The following is a 21196-nucleotide window of genomic DNA, read 5'->3' as shown; positions in this document are numbered from 1 at the left end:
CTGGGTTCTTATCTCTAGATTACTGGATAAAGAAATTGTGATGTATATACCCAACAGGATGCTTTACTGATAAAGAAGAATTAAATGACATAGCTTTCAATACTAACATGAGTAGAATTAGAGATCATGTTAAGTGAAATATGTCAGTTCCTTACAGAAAGGTGTTAAACATTTTCCCACCTGTGTATAATCTGTTGAAAATGACAGTGAAATATATGGTAGACCAATGGAGAAGTGAACAGAGAAAGGAACAGGTGGAAAGGCAGAAAAGACTAACGGAAAGCTGAATAGAATCAAAGCAATTTGATTTGATATCAAAGCAATATCCCTTACATTGCACTTCAAATTTTGCTGATAAAACCTGGTCATTTTGCATGAAAATGTCCCCACGGAGATACTGTCTGAAAACAGTTTTCACTTTGGCAGGCAATTATTTTGACAAAGTCATTAAATAGAGATTACGAGGGTAAAATTTTAAAAACCAAAGTAATATTACTGAAGTCACTTGTTTTGAAATATAAATTTTAAATTTTCAAAAAATAAAATCCTTAATGATGATAGGACTGCTTAACACTATGCAAGCAAGCATCAGCCACTTTAAAGGCTAAAGCATAAGTCCTGTTTCCACAGTACTTCAAAGTCAGAATCTCTAAAAGATGCTATCAGTTTTCTTGAAGAAACTCAGAAGTGTCTATGAACTCTAATATAGGCATGGATATGAAATTTACAATGGATGGGAGAGCAAATGTTTTAAAACATTCAATTGAAGAAAACATTATGTATAATAACTAAGACTGATCTAAAACTGGAAGTGTACTTATTATAAATATAGCTTGTACTAACTGGGCAGTTTTGGCTCACACTTTTAATCACAACACTTAGGAGGCAGAGGCTGTTGGATCTCTGTGATTTCAAGGGCCAGCCTGCTATAAAGAGCAAGTTCCAGGACAGTCCTGGCTACACAGAGAAATCCTTTCTAGAAAACAAACAAACAAACAAACATAATGCTTGGACTGCAAAGGGGTAAAATATATAAATACTCAATGATATATGAAATACATTCATTGTTTTTCATATTTCATTGTTTTCATATTTCCAGATCAGCCAGAAGCATTCTATCATTGTTTGATGAAAGCGCATACAAATATGATAAGAGGGATTTTTAATGGTTTATTGAATCACACACATCAAATTTTATTATATTTAATAGTGTTCTTGTTATGTGATTAAGCACAAAATAAAATTTCACCACTTTTAATTTGACTGTTTAAATAAAGGAGTGTATCTATTGATTTATAAAAGTATAAATCATTACCAGGTTAAGGGAAGTCAATTATACAATATATAAATCATATTTTATGTGTGAAGGAGAAAGAAAATATTCAGATAATGTGATCATCCCCTGATAAGAGATATTTACTATGCTATTTGCCTTTGAAATCTCTTGTCATATGTTCCTCATGATTGAGTCCTAACTGCAGTCTTCTTTCCTCACTTCCATCCCCATCATGTCTTCCACTTCAAGGCACTAGGTATCTTGACTGAAATTTCTTAGAACAAAGAGTGCACATGGATTGTGGAGACTTCATATTTAAAGGCTGAAAGAAAGACAAATGTAAAAGAGTTTGGACCCTGAATAAGAATATATTTTAATTATAACAATATAGATTTTAATATTACCACATATCTGACATAAGTGTAGATGATACTATTCCTGATAGGGAGGGTGAAAGGAAGTATAATAAATAGAAGACTATGTTATTAGGGATACAAGCTATGACCTTAGGTCTAATGACAGGAATCAAAAAAGGAGCTGAAGGAAATGATGGAAATATAGGAACAGGAGCCAAAGGAGAATTGAACTGTACAATATTAAATGTTCTATGTAAATACTTACATTTCCATACTTTATATTATTACCTTAAACTAAAAGAATATCCCCACACTTACACACACATACAGTTGGCACTAAATGGATTTAATGGAGTATTTTAAAAAAGAGGACAGGCAGTGTTGGTACACACCTTTAATCCCAGCACTCAGGAGGGAGAGGCAGGCAGATCTCTGTGAGTTTGAGGCCAGCCTGGGCTACAGATTGAGTTCTAGGAAAGGCTCCAAAGCTACATGAAGAAACCTTGTCTTGAAAAACAAAAAAAAAGGGGGGGGTGGGAGTTCAGAAATTGTACATATTGGGGAAGATTCAGAGGAAGTAGTAGTGGGAAAATGAGGGATGGACGTGAGCATATCTCATTGGCATACACGTGAATTTTCAAAGTCAGAGATGTTGGCACACCATAGCCTTGGTTAAAAGGCCAGGATAATGTAAGAGATATATTCACGAGCTTCAGTGCTGATTTCTCTTTTCATACTTCTCCTTCTTTGTTTTCTGTCCATACTTCTGATTCTCTAGGAAATTATCTAGGTAAACTAAAAGGTTTCTTTTTATCAACACAATTATTTCAATATTAAAAAGCAAAATTGGTATAGTAGCTCAATATGAAGCTCTTTGACTAGGGCTTGGGGGTGTAATAATCTTGCTCCATCTTCTAGGATGATTTAACAGTGGAGATGTATTATCAGAACAAAACCTGTTTCAGACACAACTAAGGTTTGATTGTGATTAATTTATCTCAAATACTAGGTGTTTATTGGTTCCCTGACAACTTGTGTTGGTTAATTTCTGTCAACTTGACACAAACTATAATCACCTGGCAAGAGTGAACATCAATGGAAGAATTCCATTCACTGTATTGATCCGTGGATAAGTCTGTGGGACATTTTCTTGATTATTGATTGTTAGGAGAGTGCCCAGCCTGCTATGGGTGATACCACACCTGGAAAAAAATGATCCGTGGTTGTACAAAAAGACAGGTTGTGGGGAAGCAATCCAGTAAGCAGCATTACTGCATGATTCTAGTCTCAGCTCCTGCTCTGATTTCCCTCTCTGAATAGCTAACATGATGAACATTTATCAGGAAGTATACCAAATAAACCCTTTCCTATCCTAGTTGCTTTTAGAAGTGGTGTTTATTATGGCCAGAGAAAACAAGCTAGAATACCACTCTAATGTTTCCATAACTACTTGTCAGATAACCTATCAATAAGTCGTTGATGGTCAAAACTGTAGAATATCAATGAATTTACCTGTGTAGAAGTTGGAGGTGTCCCAATTAACACAGAGAGCTAAACATAATGGAAATTTAAACAAGACTCTGAAAGCCTTCATATACTTCCTCAATCCTCAAGCCAGACAATTCAACACTGATTTCTTTATCAGATAAAGTACATGAGTTTCAATTAGCTGGTTAAAGGAGGAGCCATCCATTGTCACTATTAGATTAGATACTAAAAAATAAATTAATGTTTTTATTCATTTATTAAAGCATTCAACAAATATTTCTTGAATGGTTTCTAATGGAAGGATGGGGATTAAGTAGATTAAAAGCTTAAAAGAAAAGTACTGAAGCGGAAGGCACAGTCAGCGAAAGATAAATAACTGTTGAAAATGTTAGAGAAAGGGTATTAAACTGAAATGCCAGGCTCATATTCACACATTATCTCAACGAATGAATGGCGAAACCTAACAGTTGAAAAAGCAGCCGTGTGTGTGTGTGTGTGTGTGTGTGTGTGTGTGTGTGTGTGTATACAGTAACTTTCCACAGTAACAAGATTATGAAAGGCTGTGCAAATAGAGATTGAAAACATCAGTCTTACCTTAGCCAACAGAGTACAACTGAAATAGAGCATCACGATATTGAAGGTTTCGAAAAGGTTATGAAGTAACTGAAGGAATGTACCTCGCAAGTCAGAATCTTTACACCCCTATTATAATTACATTCAGAAAACAAATACATTTAGAAAACTAGAATTTTTAAAGAAATTGCAGCAATTGTTTAGAACAAGATAGGCATTTCAAATAACTTGATTGTTTCTTTTTCTTTTTTTTTTTTTTTGACATACCAAGAGAGACTGAACATGAAGCGAGGTGAATGGGGGAGTGGGGAAGATGAATTAGGAGGGAGGGAAGAATATGATAAAATATTTTTGATGAAAAACCATTTAATAAAAAACGGTAACAGAGGGCAGGATGGTGGTGGCACATGCCTTTAATCCCAGCACTCGGGAGGCAGAGCCAGGTGGATCTCTGTGAGTTCCAGGCAAGCCTGGTCTACCAAGTGAGTTCCAGGAAAGGGGCAAAGCTACACAGAGAAACCCTGTCTCAAAAAAAACATACAAACAAAAAAAGGTAAAAGAAACAAGTGATAAATTTAAAACATAATTTATACTACTAGAAATTATAATATATTTAAAAAGAAGTAAAGGACAAAGTACAGTATATTAAAAGTATTTTGGGGAAAAGGGGAACAAATAAATGAAAATGATAATTTAAGTGATAATATGGTAAGATATTCAGGAAACTTGGATGTAGCTACAGTTTTTCTGGTCCTGCCTGGCCCAGGTCAGGACAAATCTCTCTCACCCAACAGTTCTGTAGCTGCTCAGACCCAACCAAGTAAGCACACAGAGACTTTTATTACTTACAAACTGTATAGCCATAGCAGGCTTCTTGCTATCTAGTTCTTCTATCTTAAATTAGCCCATTTCTATTAATCTATACTTTGTTGTGTGGCTTGTGGCTTACCAGTATCTTACATTTTGCTTGTCATGGCGGTTGCTGGCGGTGTCTCTCTGCCTCAGCCTTTCACTTCCCAGAATTCTCTTCTCTCTTTGTCCCGCCTATACTTCCTGCCTGGCTACTGGCCAATCAGTGTTTTATTTATTAACCAATCAGAGCAACACATTTGACATACAGAACATCCCAGATAGTTGGAATTTGCAAATATCTTATTACATTGAAACTTATATAGAGGATTATTAATATATAGACAAATTTTCAAGATATTTAAATAGCAAATATTGACAATTATGTGATTACAGATTTAAAAAGTATGCGTCAAAAACTAGACTGATATTAACTTAAAAATCATAATAGATATACTAACTCCTGAGAGAGTGAAAACATCAGTGCTTCTTTATACTAGCATCAGTAAATTCCTTGAGAGATAGAGACATTATTTGTTGTGGTACTTTGTGGTTAGATATTGAAGGATATCTCCTCTCACTGTGAATAATATTTCAAGGATAAATAAACTTGTGGCTTGGCTGACTTTGCTACTGTCCTCACAATCCTTAGGCCCCATGTGGATTAAGTCCATCAATATCCGGCCTGACAGATAAGAATGATGGTATGGAATTCATATGTTGAAAGCTTGTTTTTAATTTTTTTTGTTTTAAATCATATCTATATGTATGTAGCGTGTATGTAAGGGCAGGTCCCCCCAGTCCAAATGAGAGTGACAGATGTTCTGGATCTGAAAGTTCAGGCAGTTCTAAGCCACTCGATGTGGGTATGGGATATTAAACTCCTATCCTCTGTAAGATCAGCAAATGTTCTTAACTGCTGAGCAATCACTCCAGCACCTGTTTTTAAATAAATAATTTATAATTAAAATATTAGTTTTATTACAACATTATTTTTTAATTAACATGGTGTAAGCAAAGCTAGAATCCCCAAGAATGTCTTCAGTGAAGAGGTTGAATACTTGGCTCACTTATAACATACTTACCTAGAAAATAAGTAGCCTGAATTTTAGTGCCAGTGACAATAATCTATTAATAAATAAGATTTTCATGGGGGTAGCTTTTCCGTTAGTGCCGGTTGGTTGGTTTTGCTTGACATATAACCAAAGCACAATGAAGCTGCTCTCCTCTCCCATTGTGTGTCTGAGATCAGAAAGTCTGAAAAAATAACTCAGACATTTGTCTTTCTATAGCCATCTCATTGCAAAAAAAAGGTGATTTTTTTTACAGTTTTCTTCAGTATATCACACAATATTTAAATACATGAGTTTTTGTTAAATGCGATATCTATATACATAATTGACAAGCCACACAAAGATAAAACAACTTCTGCATTACTGCTTGGCCAATACAAATTCATTTACTACTTTATCAAAATATATTGGATTGCTTTTGTGGTAATAATTTCTCTGAGAGAAAGAATACAGGGTATTTTGTGATATCATAGATTTACTTATTAAAATATGTATGACTAAGATATTATTTGCAGATTTAAACCTTACTTTGGAGGTGAAAGGTGATATTTAATTTGCTTCATAGACAGAAAAATAAGCTTGGTGGACCTGATGATTTTTACTTCATATGTAAATTCACTTTTAAAAATTGTTCATTATATATTCACTCAGTATTTAGAATTATTGGGTTCAGTAAAATAATGTAGTATTTTCTTACAGTTTTATAATTTGCACTGAAATCATTTCTTTGACAGTAAAACTATTTTTTATTTTTTTCAGAATTGAAGACAGCAATCATAAGAACTAAAGGAAAGAGATAAAAATAACCAGTGGATATTCATCTCCTGTGACATTTATTCTGGATGAAAAATTGAAACAACTCACAGAGGTGACGAACTGTAAGCATCTTAATGAGTTAAGATTATATATTTTTATCACTTGATAATATTATTTGTGAAATTCTTCCATAAATCTGAAGAATAAAAATTTGTTTTAGTTACAGAATGTTACAAACTCTTGAAAAGGAAGGTGATAAGAAAACAGTAATAAATACATGGGAAAATATTGTGAGAATAAAATCACTTAATTTTAGAAACAAACATATAAACAAAAGTATAGGGTAACATGTCAAATGTTTTCTGTCAAAATGCCTTTGACAGAATATATAAGAGTGGATGACTATTTCTGCTGACAAATTACCATCATTATGAAAGAGAAGCAGACTTTGCCTGACTAAGAAATCTAGTAGGAGTTGCAGAATTAAATAGTAGATAGAATGAAAGACTTTTACAAGGTCAGCTATTTAAAATCCGTGATACTTTCCATCTATGGGAGTGTAGGTGATTGTAGAACCAAGTTTAATTAATGGAGAGTTCAATCTGTACCTAATTAGGTTAGTGAGTCTTCTTCCCTTACAAACTCTGCTATTTAAGGACACAAAACCCTTCCATGCCTACAGAGAAAAATAAAAATTTGTAAACAGGTCTAATGGCTTGATTTGATCTATAAATAAAAAAGGGGGTAAAAAAACTTTTCCCTTAACATTCCACAGCACTTTAGTGTAATTCAGGGTTAAGTGCTCTTATTGGTAAAAAGGTTGAGTATGAGACAACTTTTCTGTTGTTTGACTTGGTCTGGTCTATCGTGGGTCATAATGTCTTTGATACTGTGTATTTTAAATGAAAATATGACCATAGCAACACGGAAAGACTGAATTAATAGTGAGGATAATGGTGGATTCTTCAGGTTTGGAATTCATATGTACACATCTTGGCTAATACTCAATCCTATGCAATATATCTGATTAGGCCTGGCTTCAGCTTAGCTGATGGCTGTGTATTTGAATATCTAACTAAGATATACTTAAATATAATATGCATTAGGTTTCACTTGCTATAGTAGCCATAAAGATCGTGGATTGGAAGTAAACTTCATTTTGAGGGGTGAGCAAGAGGCATGGGAAGTATGTAAATATAGTATTCTTCTCAGGAATTATTCAACAATATAAAAATTAAAAATCATTGAAAGGCATTTAGAATAAATCATTTGAAATTGGGTTAATTTACACATAAATTCAGAGGTACTTTACTTTAGATAATATACAATACAAGTTAGTATTGCAATTTCAAAATTTGATAATTATGTATATAGTAATATTTTAATGATATCTAAGACCTGGGTGGTAGATCTACTTTATTATTTAAATGGGTAAGTAATGGTAGGATATCTTTATCTGTTTTTAAATTTTACCTATCCAATGTTACACACAAAAAAATGTGCTCACAGAATAGCTGAATAAAAAAAATTTGTTGAAAGACAATTTAATACTCAAATTAATAGCTCAAATTTTAAAAAGTATTCATAAACATCTTTTCATAGTATTACTTGTCAAATATATCTCATATTTTCTCTAATTATGTCTTCTACTTCTTGGAAATTTCCACAAAATTTCCGTAAGACAAATTACTAAATCATATTGTCTAATTTGACTATGCATTCACTCTTTAGAAAAGAGAAATATATATATATATATATATTCTTAAGCCTTTTGTCTTTAGTTCAATATAAGTTCACTCAGAAACATGAAAAACATGGTATTTGAAATTTGTATTAACACATATATGTTCTCTCCTGAGTTATTGTGACTTTCCTCTACTAGCCTGGGATGCAGTATGTAGACCAGGTAGGCTGGGAACTCATAGACATCCATCTCCTCAGTTTCCCAAGGATTTGGATTAAGGTATATACCACCATGTCCTACTGCAGGTTTTTTCAAATAAAAATCATATAGATTGTTCCTATAAGACAAGGTTCCCTCATACAACACAATTTTCAATATTCATAGGACATTCATTTTAATATGAGTAAATTCTATTGATTTTTTTTCTAAGAAATCATATAATGATATTCTAATTCTAAATCATGGAATAAATCAAAGATAAAACTATGCTTTAACTGAGATCGGAAATATACCGTTTTCTAATATATTTTCAATTTGAAGTCTTCTTCTGTCTTCTGTATATTGTTTCATTTTCAGAAGCTGACCCGAAATGGAGAGTGATTACTCATCAGGTGCCTAAATCATTAACTAAGATCACTACACAATAGTAAAATAAGTCAATAATTTATTACTTTCTGGAATACTACAAACAGAAGTCTCAACTGAAGAAAGAGGCTTCTCAATTTCATTTTCTCCAATGACACAGTAATGGCTGAATCTAAAGTGGATCACCATGAGTGTGACCATTTCAGTTCCAAGGAAATTCTGAAACAGATTACTGATTTACAGAGGGGGCGAGATAATCTAGTTGTGTCAAAGAATCTTGAAAAGAGTGTTTACAATAGTTCTCCTCTTCCCTGGTGAGGAGATTTCAGGAGAGGTGTCTGAAGATGGTCTCTGTAAAGTTCCCACGTGGAATAATGTGGTGAAGGTAGGCAAGTCTATTCTTGACTGCCACAGAATTTTCTTCCTTTTGAGGCTAATGTATATTCCTTTTCTGCTGTGAAGTCTGCCAGGGAATCAGTATAATCAGTCTGAGAAATTAGAGTTCTGGGGAGAACAAAATAATGGCAGAGCTCTTTCCTCGTGTGTATAAGACCCTAATGTCTACCTCTCAACTCCCTCCTTCTCTGGAAAGTAAATCTCACATAAGGTTTTAGTATTGAGCCAAAATCCATGGTGATTATCATTTTACATGCCTATTTCCTCTTAACTTTTTCAGGGAGTGAGTCCACACAAAACTTCTCATTTCTTTAGAATTCTGTCACATAAACAGCCACATTCAGGTTACCACTCTTGTACATGAACCCTTGCTTTGTCTGGTATAAATTATACTAAAAGCATTCTCCACATTCAAAGGCCTTCCTGTTTGCTGAAAACTCCAAAGTAAAGAGTGTTTGTAAGCGCTAATGTAGCAAAAATTTTCAACGTTGCACATCACCTATAAGCTAACTTGCTCAGCTAACTCAGTTTTACTTTTTTTCACAGTTCCTCTGCTTGCTTATATACCAAACATGTCTTCCATTTTGTCCATGTGAGAATAGAGACTGAGTTAGTTTAAGAGAGGTAAAGTAAAAAAAAATAATTCTGGTAAATGGTACAAAGCAGAATCAAGAGTTCATTCAGCACATGCACTGTACTTCTATTTAAAAGTACCAGAAGGCTAGAGATATGCATGAAGTACAAGGAGGAAACTGGAAAATTGTACTAGGTTTATGGGATGAGAAGCAAATGAAAATGGGTCTAAACTGAGTTCATCTGGATGTGGTATTCAGGTGAAGGCTCCAACAACAAGGTTGGAGAGGTGTAAGAAAATTCATAAGGGAAGTCAAAAGTATTCTGATTAAGTCAGAAAGGTATTTTGGGGGAAAAGCAATAAAAAAGAACTGTGAATGCAGAAATGAATCCACGGCACAACAAATGAGAAAAAAAGGAGGAATTGAACACATTATTTCATGCTAAGTGCTATGTAAATAGATGCAAAGAGAGAAAAATATATTGTGTGTGTGTGTGTATGTGTGTGTGTGTGTGTGTGTGAGAGAGAGAGAGAGAGAGAGAGAGAGAGAGAGAGAGAGAGAGAGAGAAAGAGATCATCATTTTGATTTAATGTGTGATCACTGACAGTAGTTATGTAGATGCAGAACCAGGTTTGAACCAGTTTAGAAGCTATAGTGCTTGGGCAACATGAGTATGGGAGTGTTATCCTGCTAAATGTGGTTAGGATTTTACAGGCTAATACACGAATCAAGACTGCAAGAGAAAAATAGAAGTGTGGGCAATATGGATGTCTAACTAGACCAAGGGAAAGGTAGCACCGAGAGAGCAGAACCGGGAGAGTCAGTAAGTTTCAAGAGAGTTTAAAGAGAAATAAAGGATTAGGAGTTCATTATAAGAGATCAATTAAAAATCAAAAGCTGAGTCTTGCCTTGGAGTTGATTCCTAAATGGTGACCTTTGAAAAGGCAGGGTGAACACAGCCAGGCCAGTGGAAGATGATACTATAATAAAGAGTGAAAAGACAGTGATAAACTTAAACAAGTCCAGAGAGCACTTGTAGAGAAGGCTTGATTGACAGCATCAGGGAAGATGGAAAGAAGACATTCTCTAAATTAACTTTTTTTTAAAAAAATTTTTATTTATTAAGAAATTTTCTACTCACTCTACATACCATCCACAGATCCCACCTCCTCCCTCCTTCTACCCTCCAGCCCTCCCTCCCAAGCCACCCCAATCCCCACATGCCCCAAATCAAGGTCTCTCATGAGGAGTCAGCAGAGCCCAGTGCACTGTACCTAGGCAGGTCCAAGCTCCTCTCCACTGCACTAAGGCTGCCCAAGGCTTCACACCACAGGCACTGGGCTCCCAAAAGCCTGCCCACATACCAGGGGCGGATCCTGATCTCCCTGCCTAGGTGCCCCCCAAACAGTTTGAGCCAAGAAACCATCTTCCATATCCAGAGGGCCTAGTCCAGTCCCATGGGGGTTCCACTGCCACTAGTCTACAGTTCATGGGCTTCCACTAGACAGCTTATGTTGGAGAGGAAGTGGAACAAGGGGAACTCTCCTCCAATGATGGTGGGAATGCAGACTTATACAGCCACTCTGGAAATCAGTATGGCGACTTCTCAGAAAATTCAGAATAAGTCTTCCTCAAGACAGAGCTATACCAACCAAAAGAAATATAAATTTCTTTTGGTTGTTTGTTTTTGTTGTTTTTAATGAGTAAGATATAAAGATCACCAGGAAAGATAGAAAAATTGATGGAACATGGACACTAACTAAAAACATAAGATTCTTAAGTGCCAAAGGTTGAGTTGAAATAGACATTGACTTTGGGATCAGCTGTAATATTGGATCACTACATAATTTGGCAAAGTCAGTTAGTCATAGCCACAGCTTCCCTATCCCTATAATGTAAAACTTCTATTAACCTCAATGGGTCATTAGAAGGATTAGGTAATTCAATGTATGTAAAATACTTCACATACTATCACTATGCTTCTATTATTTAGAATCAGGTAAGTCTAGACAATGAAGACTACTAGAGATAATACATCATCTAATATCGACTCTAAGGATGCCAGTTCCTAAAGTTTGCTATATTTCTGTTCATGGTATTTGTGCTGATTCACGAGGTCCATTGTGAATCAACATTAGTTATTCATATAAATACATATGTTGTATATATATATGCACACACATAAATATATAATAGGACATGGTTTAGTGATATAGTTTCCAAGAGAATAAAAAAACATGTTTAGTGACACCATATTGTTTCTGGCTTTTGTCCTATGATAAAGTCAAAAGAGGCAGACACTGCATCCTTATCCTACTTTACAGGTTTCTGTCTCTACTACAGATTTACCTCTATTTTTTTCTCTTTAGAAATGATGTTGTTTCAGTTTTTTTTTCTTTTTCTCTTTCCCCTGATCTTCAATATATGACTTCAAAACAGAATAAAATGAAAGACCATTTGGGAGATAGCCTTCTCTAAATCTAAGGAATACTTACCAGAGAGAGTGATATTGAAAGTAAATTGTCCAATATAGAATCTTTTGGGGGATGAAAAGTGATTGATTTTCACTTGCTAATTTGTGGTGTGAGCACAGTTTTCCCACAGAGCTTCAGCTATGCACATACACCACTGTGGTGGTAAAACATGCTAAGTCAAGTTCTGACCATTTCTCTTTCCAAAGAAGCAGGCTCTGAACTCATGAGTCACTGTTAAGTATAAGTGTAATCTGGAGGAAAAATGAAAGTACGTTAGGAGTGGTTTTGCCAATTTGTATAATTTTTCAGTTAAGCCGTCATAAATCAAGGAATATTGTATTTTTTGAGGCCCATTAAAGAGACATTACACATCAGAATGGTGAAGTCGTCAGCATCATAAAATGATGAATGCCTGTGACTCTCTGTATGCAAATGATGTGAGACAGATTCAGGGTGTTACAAAGGAGAATAACAATCTCTCTGACAGTTCCCTGTAGGTGCAGTTGCTGGATGCTAGTGACAGATGTTAAGTGCCAACCTCTTCAGTGGCATGCACTTATTAGCACTCGGTGGAAACTTACAATATAAAGTAAGATAAAGAGGATACACAATTTTTCTATAAAGAGTCATTCAACCAGGGATAACATTATGTTTGCTTTAAGTTCCTTTATTAGAAAAGATCATAATCCAAATTAAATAAAATATGAAAATTTAAAAAATGTTATTTTCAAAGTATAATAATATTATTAAATTTGTGTATACATTGTAATACTGCAATAATCCATTGGCTAATATGGAGAATTTTCTAGAAAGTCTTATTAAAACCAGCATTAACCCATTTAGTTTCAGATTAATATGTATATATTATCTTACCAAGGAAATGTATCTTTGTAGCTAATATTATTAATTTTAAGGGAGAGACTTTTTTTTTGCTCTAATTAGTTGTATTTGTAATACATTGATCTAGTGTGGTTTAAGATTTCCGTCCTGTTCGTCATAATTCTTAACATAGTTTGCTGTTTGCGTGAGAATGGTCAGATGTGTTATTATCTAAGTTTAGATGGTATATTTCACTTAATAACTATAAGTACATAATAGATCTAGTAATTTTCTGGAAGTTCCCATAATTTTACATGCCTCAGAAGAGCAATAAATTATTAAAGTGATTGAAGAAAGAACAAAAAGAGAGAAAAATGAGGAAGAGAGGTGACTTTGAGTCCAATATAGATCTATGATGAATCTATCATATTTGTCAAGTTCCTAAAGCTTCATTTAATTAATAAATCCATATTATTTGTTGTATTGTGTGATGTATATTTGAACATAGAGGCTGACATTATATTCTAAGCTCCAAATTAGTACACATACACATGAAATGTATAACAAATAATAAAGTTATATCATTAATAAATCCATGTGATTTGGTGCATGTGTGTATATGTTACAGGTGTGTATGTCTTCAGGTGGGTGAGCAAGTATACATGAGGGTGGCAGCCAGAGGCAGTCACTGTTGTCTTCCTCTAGTGCTCTCAATCTTTCTTTTTGAGATAGAGTTACTCACTGTACCTGGATCTTTCTCATATGACTTAGCTAGCATGGCTGACATCTACTTTCAAGGCATCTTCTTTCTTGGTCTTCCTGGTTCGGGGATTATAGGAAAGCAGAGAACTCCCTGGCCTTTTGCAAGGTTGCTAAGTATCTGAACTTGGGTCCTCATGCTTGTGTGGTAATTATTTCCCTGACTCTAGTTTCCTTCTCTTGTAAATGATGTCAGTTAAGTCATAAAGAGAGTCAATAGACAATACCAACTTGAAATCACAATTAGATTGATGGCATAATATGATGTGCATACGAATCGTTAATTAACAAAGCCATGTCTACATAAGCACCTCAGAGCAGAGAAAACATTTTGATTGTTGCAGATAAATTGCACAAATAAGATAAATTGTCACATACTTTGTACTCTGGAGACAGGGGTAGATTACTTTTAGCAGAATTCTAGTCACTGTGTTTTGACACTTTCTAATTTACTTTTGAATTTCAGAAATGAGATATGAAATGATTTCTCTGTAAAAAAATATTTTTCTCTATCTTGATGTATACATTAAAGGATAGTCTTTATTTAAATTATATTTATGTTTTAATTTTACATATCAGCCATGGGTTCCCCTTTCCTCCCCAATCCCCCCTGCCTTCCCCCCCAGTCCCTCCCCTACATTCCCATCTCCTACAGGGCAAAGACTCCCCTGGGGATTCAGCTCAACCTGGTAGATTCAGTACAGGCAGGTCCAGTCCCCTCCTCCCAGGCTGAGCAAAGTGTCCCTGTGTAAGCACAAGGTTCCAAACAGCAAGCTCATGCATTAAAGACAGTTCTGGGTCCCACTACCTGGGTGCCTCCCAAACAGTTCAAGGTATTCAATTGTTTCACTTATCCAGAGGGGCTGATCCAGTTGGGGGTTCCACAGCCTTTGGTTCATAATTCATGTGCTTCCATTCGCTTGGCTATTTGTCCCTGTGCTTTTCCAGTCTTGGTCACCCTCTTACAGTCCCTCCTCTTTCTCAACAATTGGACTCCTGCAGCTCCACCTGGGGCCTGGCCCAGGATCTCTGCATCCACTTCCATCAGTTATTGGATGAGAGTTCCAGCATGATAGTTAGGGTGTTTGGCCATCTGATCACCAGACTAGGTCAGATCAGGATTTCTCTCGACTATTGCCAGTAGTCTACAGTGGATGTATCATTGTGGATAGTCTTAAAAATGAGTTACTTACATTTTCACTCACTGTACAGATAGCTCTCAACATTGAAAAGCTCTATTAAAAGAAATAATTTATATTTTAATGTGAAAGAAATGTTTATGAAAATATAAGCTACATTTCAATATAATAGTAATAGTAATTAATTTTAATTGTTAATAACTTTTGAATATTGTCCTAGGCCTATTAATAAAACATAGCATCATTTTTTAGTATTTTCAAAAATTTATATCTTAAGAAACAGATTGAAGGCCTTACCCTCTCGATCTTAACCTCTCTGAGAAATGGAAGGGGTTGGGTTGCAAAGAGAGCAGGAGGAGAAGAGGAAGGGGAGACTGTGGTTGGTATGTAAGAAGGAAAAAAAATGAAATAAGGAGGCTGGGATGGGGAGAGGGGAGGGGGCGGGAGGAGGGAGGACAGGGGAATCTGTGGCTGATATGTAAAATTAAATTATAAAATTTTAAAAAGTACAATAAAAAATTACAAAATCAGAAAAAAATTTAAAAAAGAAAAGAAAAATATCTTTTCATAAATTAAATGACAATATTAATACACAAAACATCTCATAAAGAATCAGAATTTTAAATATTTCAAAACAACAGTATAACATTTTATTAATTCTTTTTGGCTACTTTTTGATTACACTTTATCCAGGTAATTGCACAATCCCTTGTTTTCTCACTTTTTAAGAAGACATGGCTTAAGGTGTTATATTCTAATCTTCAAATTAGCACATAAACAAAAAACAAACAGATACACACATGTGATATGCATAACACATAATACCATTGTAATTTATTCCATAACTTAATGAACATTTTCTTAGACATTTCTATGACATCTTGTGTCATTGTATCATTTTGATTTGACTAAAAGGAAATCATGAAGAACAATTTGAAAGTTTCACTGTATAAGTAGTATATTATAACAGGAATCTTAAAAGCTCTTAATAAAAAATCTGGAGCCAGATATTTGGGTGAAAGCTGAAAGATCAGAGAAGCAGATCAAGCCACAGCCAACATCACCTCCCCAACTCCTCAGTCAATCCTGTTTCCACGAATCCTCAGACTGGAATCCTCTGAGTCCTCACTCCTGAGGATCTCAATTGAGCTGCAGCTTACATCCTGACTCCTCAGTCTTAGATAGAAAAGACCATTGCTTTTTCACTAGTATGACTATGCTGCATTCATTTTTTTAAGTCTACATTACAGTGAGTTAAGGGTGGTTTACTTTATTGGACATTCTGTTCCATAGTATAGTGAAGCTCTTTCCATTTTAGAAGCAAACAGTTAAGAGACAGATGAATATTCAGTTGTATCAATTGGGTTCAGGACAACATTTCCACTAGTACACGGATGACTCCAAAAACATTTCTCAAAGCCAGACATTTTGCCTTATTAGGGAATTTTCCATGTACTAATGCATTACACACAAATGTCACCAATATATCATTATTTGCCAAATGAACTAAATGATTTGTTTGCAACTTTAAAATGATAAGATTCAGGATTATATCTTACATCTCTAGGTTATAAAATATAATTATACATATGTTACATGAACTTTACATATTTACATGTTTATGTATTTATATATTGATAAACTAGCACTGTGTTAACCAGAATCTCAGAAATTCATAGAATTTTACCTGAAATAGTTAAAAAGCTTCAGATATCACTCATAAATACCAACAAGGTTATCTGAGAGAATAAGGATCTTTTCTGCCATGATCACAGAAATGCAGCGTTGCAAACTTTCATTGTTGAATGATCAAATGCTATGTTAGCTAATTTGAACTTGTTCTCTGGATCACATTGTAATAGTAGAAATATGTGAAGGAGGCCCTATTTCCCGCAGGGGGAGGATGATAACTGATAACTCACTTGCTGAGAGTATAAATCACATGCCCAAAGTCACAAAGGTACTTAACTCTGAATCCATGGCTATAAACAGGGCATCCAACTCATAATCCAGAGCTGTTTTCTCTGCTCTATCAACAAAGTAGAAACATTCCCTGTGGTGCTTCTGGGCAAGTCCATAGAAAATTTTGAAAGACTAATAGACAGCACGAAGAAGAAATGTATTGAGCATATGCTTGAAGAGATCCCTGCCTTAGTTACAGTCAGTGTGACTTACTCATCTTGTGACACAGTGTACTTAAGGTTATTTCAAAGAATTGCAATGAGGTGTATTTCCTTTATTCCTTAGAGGTTTTCTACATTTTATACTTTATATTTTCTTAGAAACTAACTGGATGATGCCAGCCATATAAAGCGAGATGAGTATGATTATTTAGTCTCAAAAGAGTGAAATATTAGTATTCTCTTACTGTGCTCAATACAAAACCTTCCATGTGGCACATGAAAACTATATTAAGATGCAAGCATTTCCATTTCAGCACACAATATTTACTAATCAGAATTTTGACATGAAATGTAAAATTGATTGGTTTCGAAGAGAGGACTAAAACAGTTAACACAAAACAAGCCAATAAAGGCCAGCCCAGCCCCAGATCTGCCCTACTGCTCCTCCCGTCCTCTTTCTGAAATTTTATCTAGCTGATTAATATAACAGAGCGCGTCGGCTTGGGTGAAATACACTTATTCAATTCTACTGAAGATGATAGGTTTGAAATAACAAAATTGGATTTTATTGAGGATTGAAGTGTGTAAATAGAACATTTGATTGAATTTAATAAAATGGTACCCTGCTGATGGAAGCAAGTCATTTCCTCTAGCTTTAAGTTGATTACAAAGACACGAAGCTTTATGAACTATTTTGAATAGAAAATTTTTCTCTAGAGGAAAAGACTACATTGAGACTGAAAAAAAAAGGTAACACTGTTTACTTTTTTTTTTCCTGAGACAGGGTTTTTCTGTGTAGTTTTGTGCCTTTCCCGGAACTCGCTTGGTTGCCCAAGCTGGCCTTGAACCCACAGAGATCTGCCTGGCTCTGCCTATGGAGTGCTGGGATTAAAGGCATGTGCCACCACTGCCTGGCTATTTTTAACAAATTGGAAGTTGATATACAGCTATTTAGAAATCCAGTAGCACTACATTCTAGCCTGTTTTGTGGCTATACACCAAATCTCCACAGATAGATGCACAGGACAAGAAAGGAAGTCTCTCCTATGTTTGGCTTTTCCCATGACTGTGGTGAGTGTTACATTAATATTCATTCTATAAGTATTTTGTGCAATTTTATTTTTTTATGTAAAATAGATTCATGCTGTCTGGGTTTTTGTTTTGTTTTTTTTTGTTTTTTTTTTTTTTGAGACAAGTTTTCTCTGTGTACCCCTGGCTATCCTGAAACTCACTCTAAGACCAGGCTGGCATCAAACTCAGAGATCAACCTGCCTCTGCCTCCTGATGCTGGGATTAAAGGGAACAACAAGGCATTCAGACCACAGTTAGGGGACAATAAGATCAGACCAGTTTCCCCTCCCTTAGCTCCTCCCAGCTCCAGCTCACCACCTCTGTCTCCCAGATCCACCCTTCCTCCATTTCCCTTCAGAAATGGTCTCCAAGAGACCACAACCAAACATAACAAAGTACAGGTCTGGGTCCAACTGCCTGGGTGCCTCCCAAACAGTTCAAGCTATTCATTTGGCTCACTTATCCAGAGGGCCTGATTCAGTTGGGGGCTCAACAGCTTTTGGTTCATAATTCATGTGTTTCCATTAGTTTGGCTATTTGTCCCTGTGTTTTTTCCAATCTTGGTCTCAACAATTCACACTCTTACAGCCCCTCCTCTTTTTCTCAATTGGAGTCCTGGAGCTCCACCTGGGACCTGGCTGAGGATCTCTGAATCCACTTCCAGCAGTTATTGGATGAGAGTTCTAGCACGACAGTTAGGGTGTTTGACCATCCGATCACCAGACTAAGTCAGTTCGGGTTTTCTCTCGACCATTGCCAGCAGTCTACAGAGGATGTATCATTGTGGATTTCTGGGAAGCACTCTAGCACTTTGCTTCTTCCTGTTCTCATGTTGTCTTCATTTATCATGGGCTGTTATTCTTTTTTCTCCCTTTCTGTTCTTGATCCAGCTGGGATCTCCTGCTCCCCTAAGCTCTCTTTCCCTCAAACCTTGCCCTTCATTACCCCCACTCACAAGGATCATCCAATGACAGAGAAATGAATGAGAGCTACATGATCAACCTGGATGTGAGTGGGAGCTCAGCAGGCTTTCTTATACAAATCAGAACCACCAGCCCAGGGATGCCCCCATTGATAATGATGTATGCTCTCCTCTGTAGAACACTAATTAAGAAAATGCCCCTCAAACTTGCCTAAAGTCAGGTCTTGTGAGGTTTTTTGTTGTTGTTGTTGTTGTTATTGTAATTTCAAGCAACAGTTTTTCTGTGTAACAGTCCTAGCTGTCCTGGAACTCACTTTGTAGACCAGACTTGCCTTGAAGTCACAGAGAACCACCTGCTTCTGTGAAGGCATTTTCTTAATTGAGACTCCCGCAATTCAGAGTACTGTAGCTTCTGTCAAATTTCATAAAACTATCCAACACACACATAGCATTAATTCTATATTTCAACACAGTAAAGATAAAATGTTATTTTTTATCACATCCACTCCTTAATTAATTTGTAAATCTTAGTTCTTACACCAGAACAGAAAGCAAACTGAAAATTTGTTGTTGTTTTTTAACCATTCATCTCAGCAGAAACAATTTTAAAAAAGTATAAGCATCTAAAGTGGACAGGGGAAAAGTCAATATGCCAAATTCTACACAAATAACTACAAGTCACAGGTAGGCTGAGAGTGGGAGATGTAGTCTTAGCAAGGGAAGGCCATACCAATTTGTTAGCTGATATTTAATGGTCTTCCCTGAAAACATACATGTAACATAATACAAACTGAGCAGGTTATATTTAGGAAAAAAATATATGTATCTATATCTATCTATCTATCTCTCTATATATCTCCATGTAACAACAGTTAATTCAAAATGAGACTGTGAATTGGATAGAGAGCAAGGAGGAATATATGGGAGGGTTTGGAGGAAGGAAAGGAAAAGAAAATATGATGTAATTATATTATAATCTAAAAAAATGAAAAAAGTAAGAAAATCTGGATTTGTTGCTGTTGTTTTGAGGCAGGGTTTCTCTGCGTAACAGCCATAGGTGGCCTGGGACTCTCTTTGTAGACCAGGCTAATGTTACACTCACAGAGATCCACCTGCCTTTGCCTCCCAAGTGCTGGGATCACCCTAGTGCTGGAATTAAAGGTGTGAACCAGCATGCTTGGCTAAAAGTGGATATTTAAAGAGAATATTTGGAAATCGTGGTCTAGAAAGTTGACCCAAGGGTTAAGAATGTATGTGTTCTGTTTCAGCACATAAGAAACAAAAGTAATGTACTCTTTTAACATCAGACACAGGACCCACATTTATGGGTCATAGATTCATATTACAGATTCATATACAGATAAATCAAAATTTAAAAGTAGAACAGATCAGGCTCCAAAGCTACACAGAGAAACTCTGTCTCGAAAAACCAAAAATAACATAAAATATAATAAAATAAAAATAAAAATTAAAATTAAAAAATTATAATAGATCACCAAAAACAAGAAAATTGAAAACAAAAATGGACTTGAGCTTCTGAGTATTCATGATCAATGTAGGCCAAGGTCTGAGCATATAAAGGACAGCATTCTATCAGTCAAACAGTTAATAAATGGCACCAGAGAACATAAATTAATATGTGGTCAAATGTAATATTTTGAGTTGGCTTACAATATATTAAGTGTCTTATCTGAAATTACTCCAAGGAACATACATAGTGTGGATACAATAGCATTTCCATTTCAGTAATTTAGGAATGTTTTAGAAAAAAATTACAGATAAACATTTAAAGAAAGGACATCTCATTAAATGATACACACAACACATAAACACACACACTTATACATTGTTAAGGGTTTTCTGTTGTTTGTAATGCTCTTGGAAAAGGCACGTAAAAAGAAAAAAAAATAAGAATGCTCCAGAGCCCCAGGTGGAGCTCCAGGAGTCCAGTTGTCGAGAAAGAGGAGGGACTGTAAGAGCATGAATTGTTGAGACCAAGATTGGAAAAGCACAGGGACAAACAGCCAAACAAATGGAAGCACATGAATTATGAACCAAAGGCTGTGGAGCCCCCAGCTGGATCAGGCCCTCTGGATAAGTGAGACAATTGAATAGCTTAAACTGTTCAGAAGGCACCCAGGCAGTGGGACCCAGACCTGTCCTTAGAGCATGAGCTGGCTGTTTGGAACCTTGTGCTTACACAGGGACACTTTGCTCAGCCTGGAAGGAGGTTGAATTGAATCCCCAGAAGAGTCTTGGTCCTGGAGGAGATTGGATT

General features: G+C 35.6%; 1 protein-coding gene across 1 annotated transcript in view; it reads left to right on the top strand.

The window, feature by feature from the left end:
• The window catches only part of Tenm3 (teneurin transmembrane protein 3), a 2620641-nt gene that overhangs the window by 80272 nt on the left and 2519173 nt on the right, over window positions 1-21196 (top strand). The window contains exon 2 of the mRNA XM_036166440.1: window positions 6375-6493. The gene's annotated coding sequence lies outside the window, so the exon portion shown is untranslated. The remainder of the gene's footprint in view (window positions 1-6374; window positions 6494-21196) is intronic.

The sequence above is a fragment of the Onychomys torridus genome, chromosome 17 (genome assembly GCF_903995425.1).
Source record: "Onychomys torridus chromosome 17, mOncTor1.1, whole genome shotgun sequence".
NCBI lineage: Eukaryota > Metazoa > Chordata > Mammalia > Rodentia > Cricetidae > Onychomys > Onychomys torridus.
Note: the sequence above shows the minus strand (reverse complement) of the source record. Positions and strands in the feature narration are given on the sequence as shown.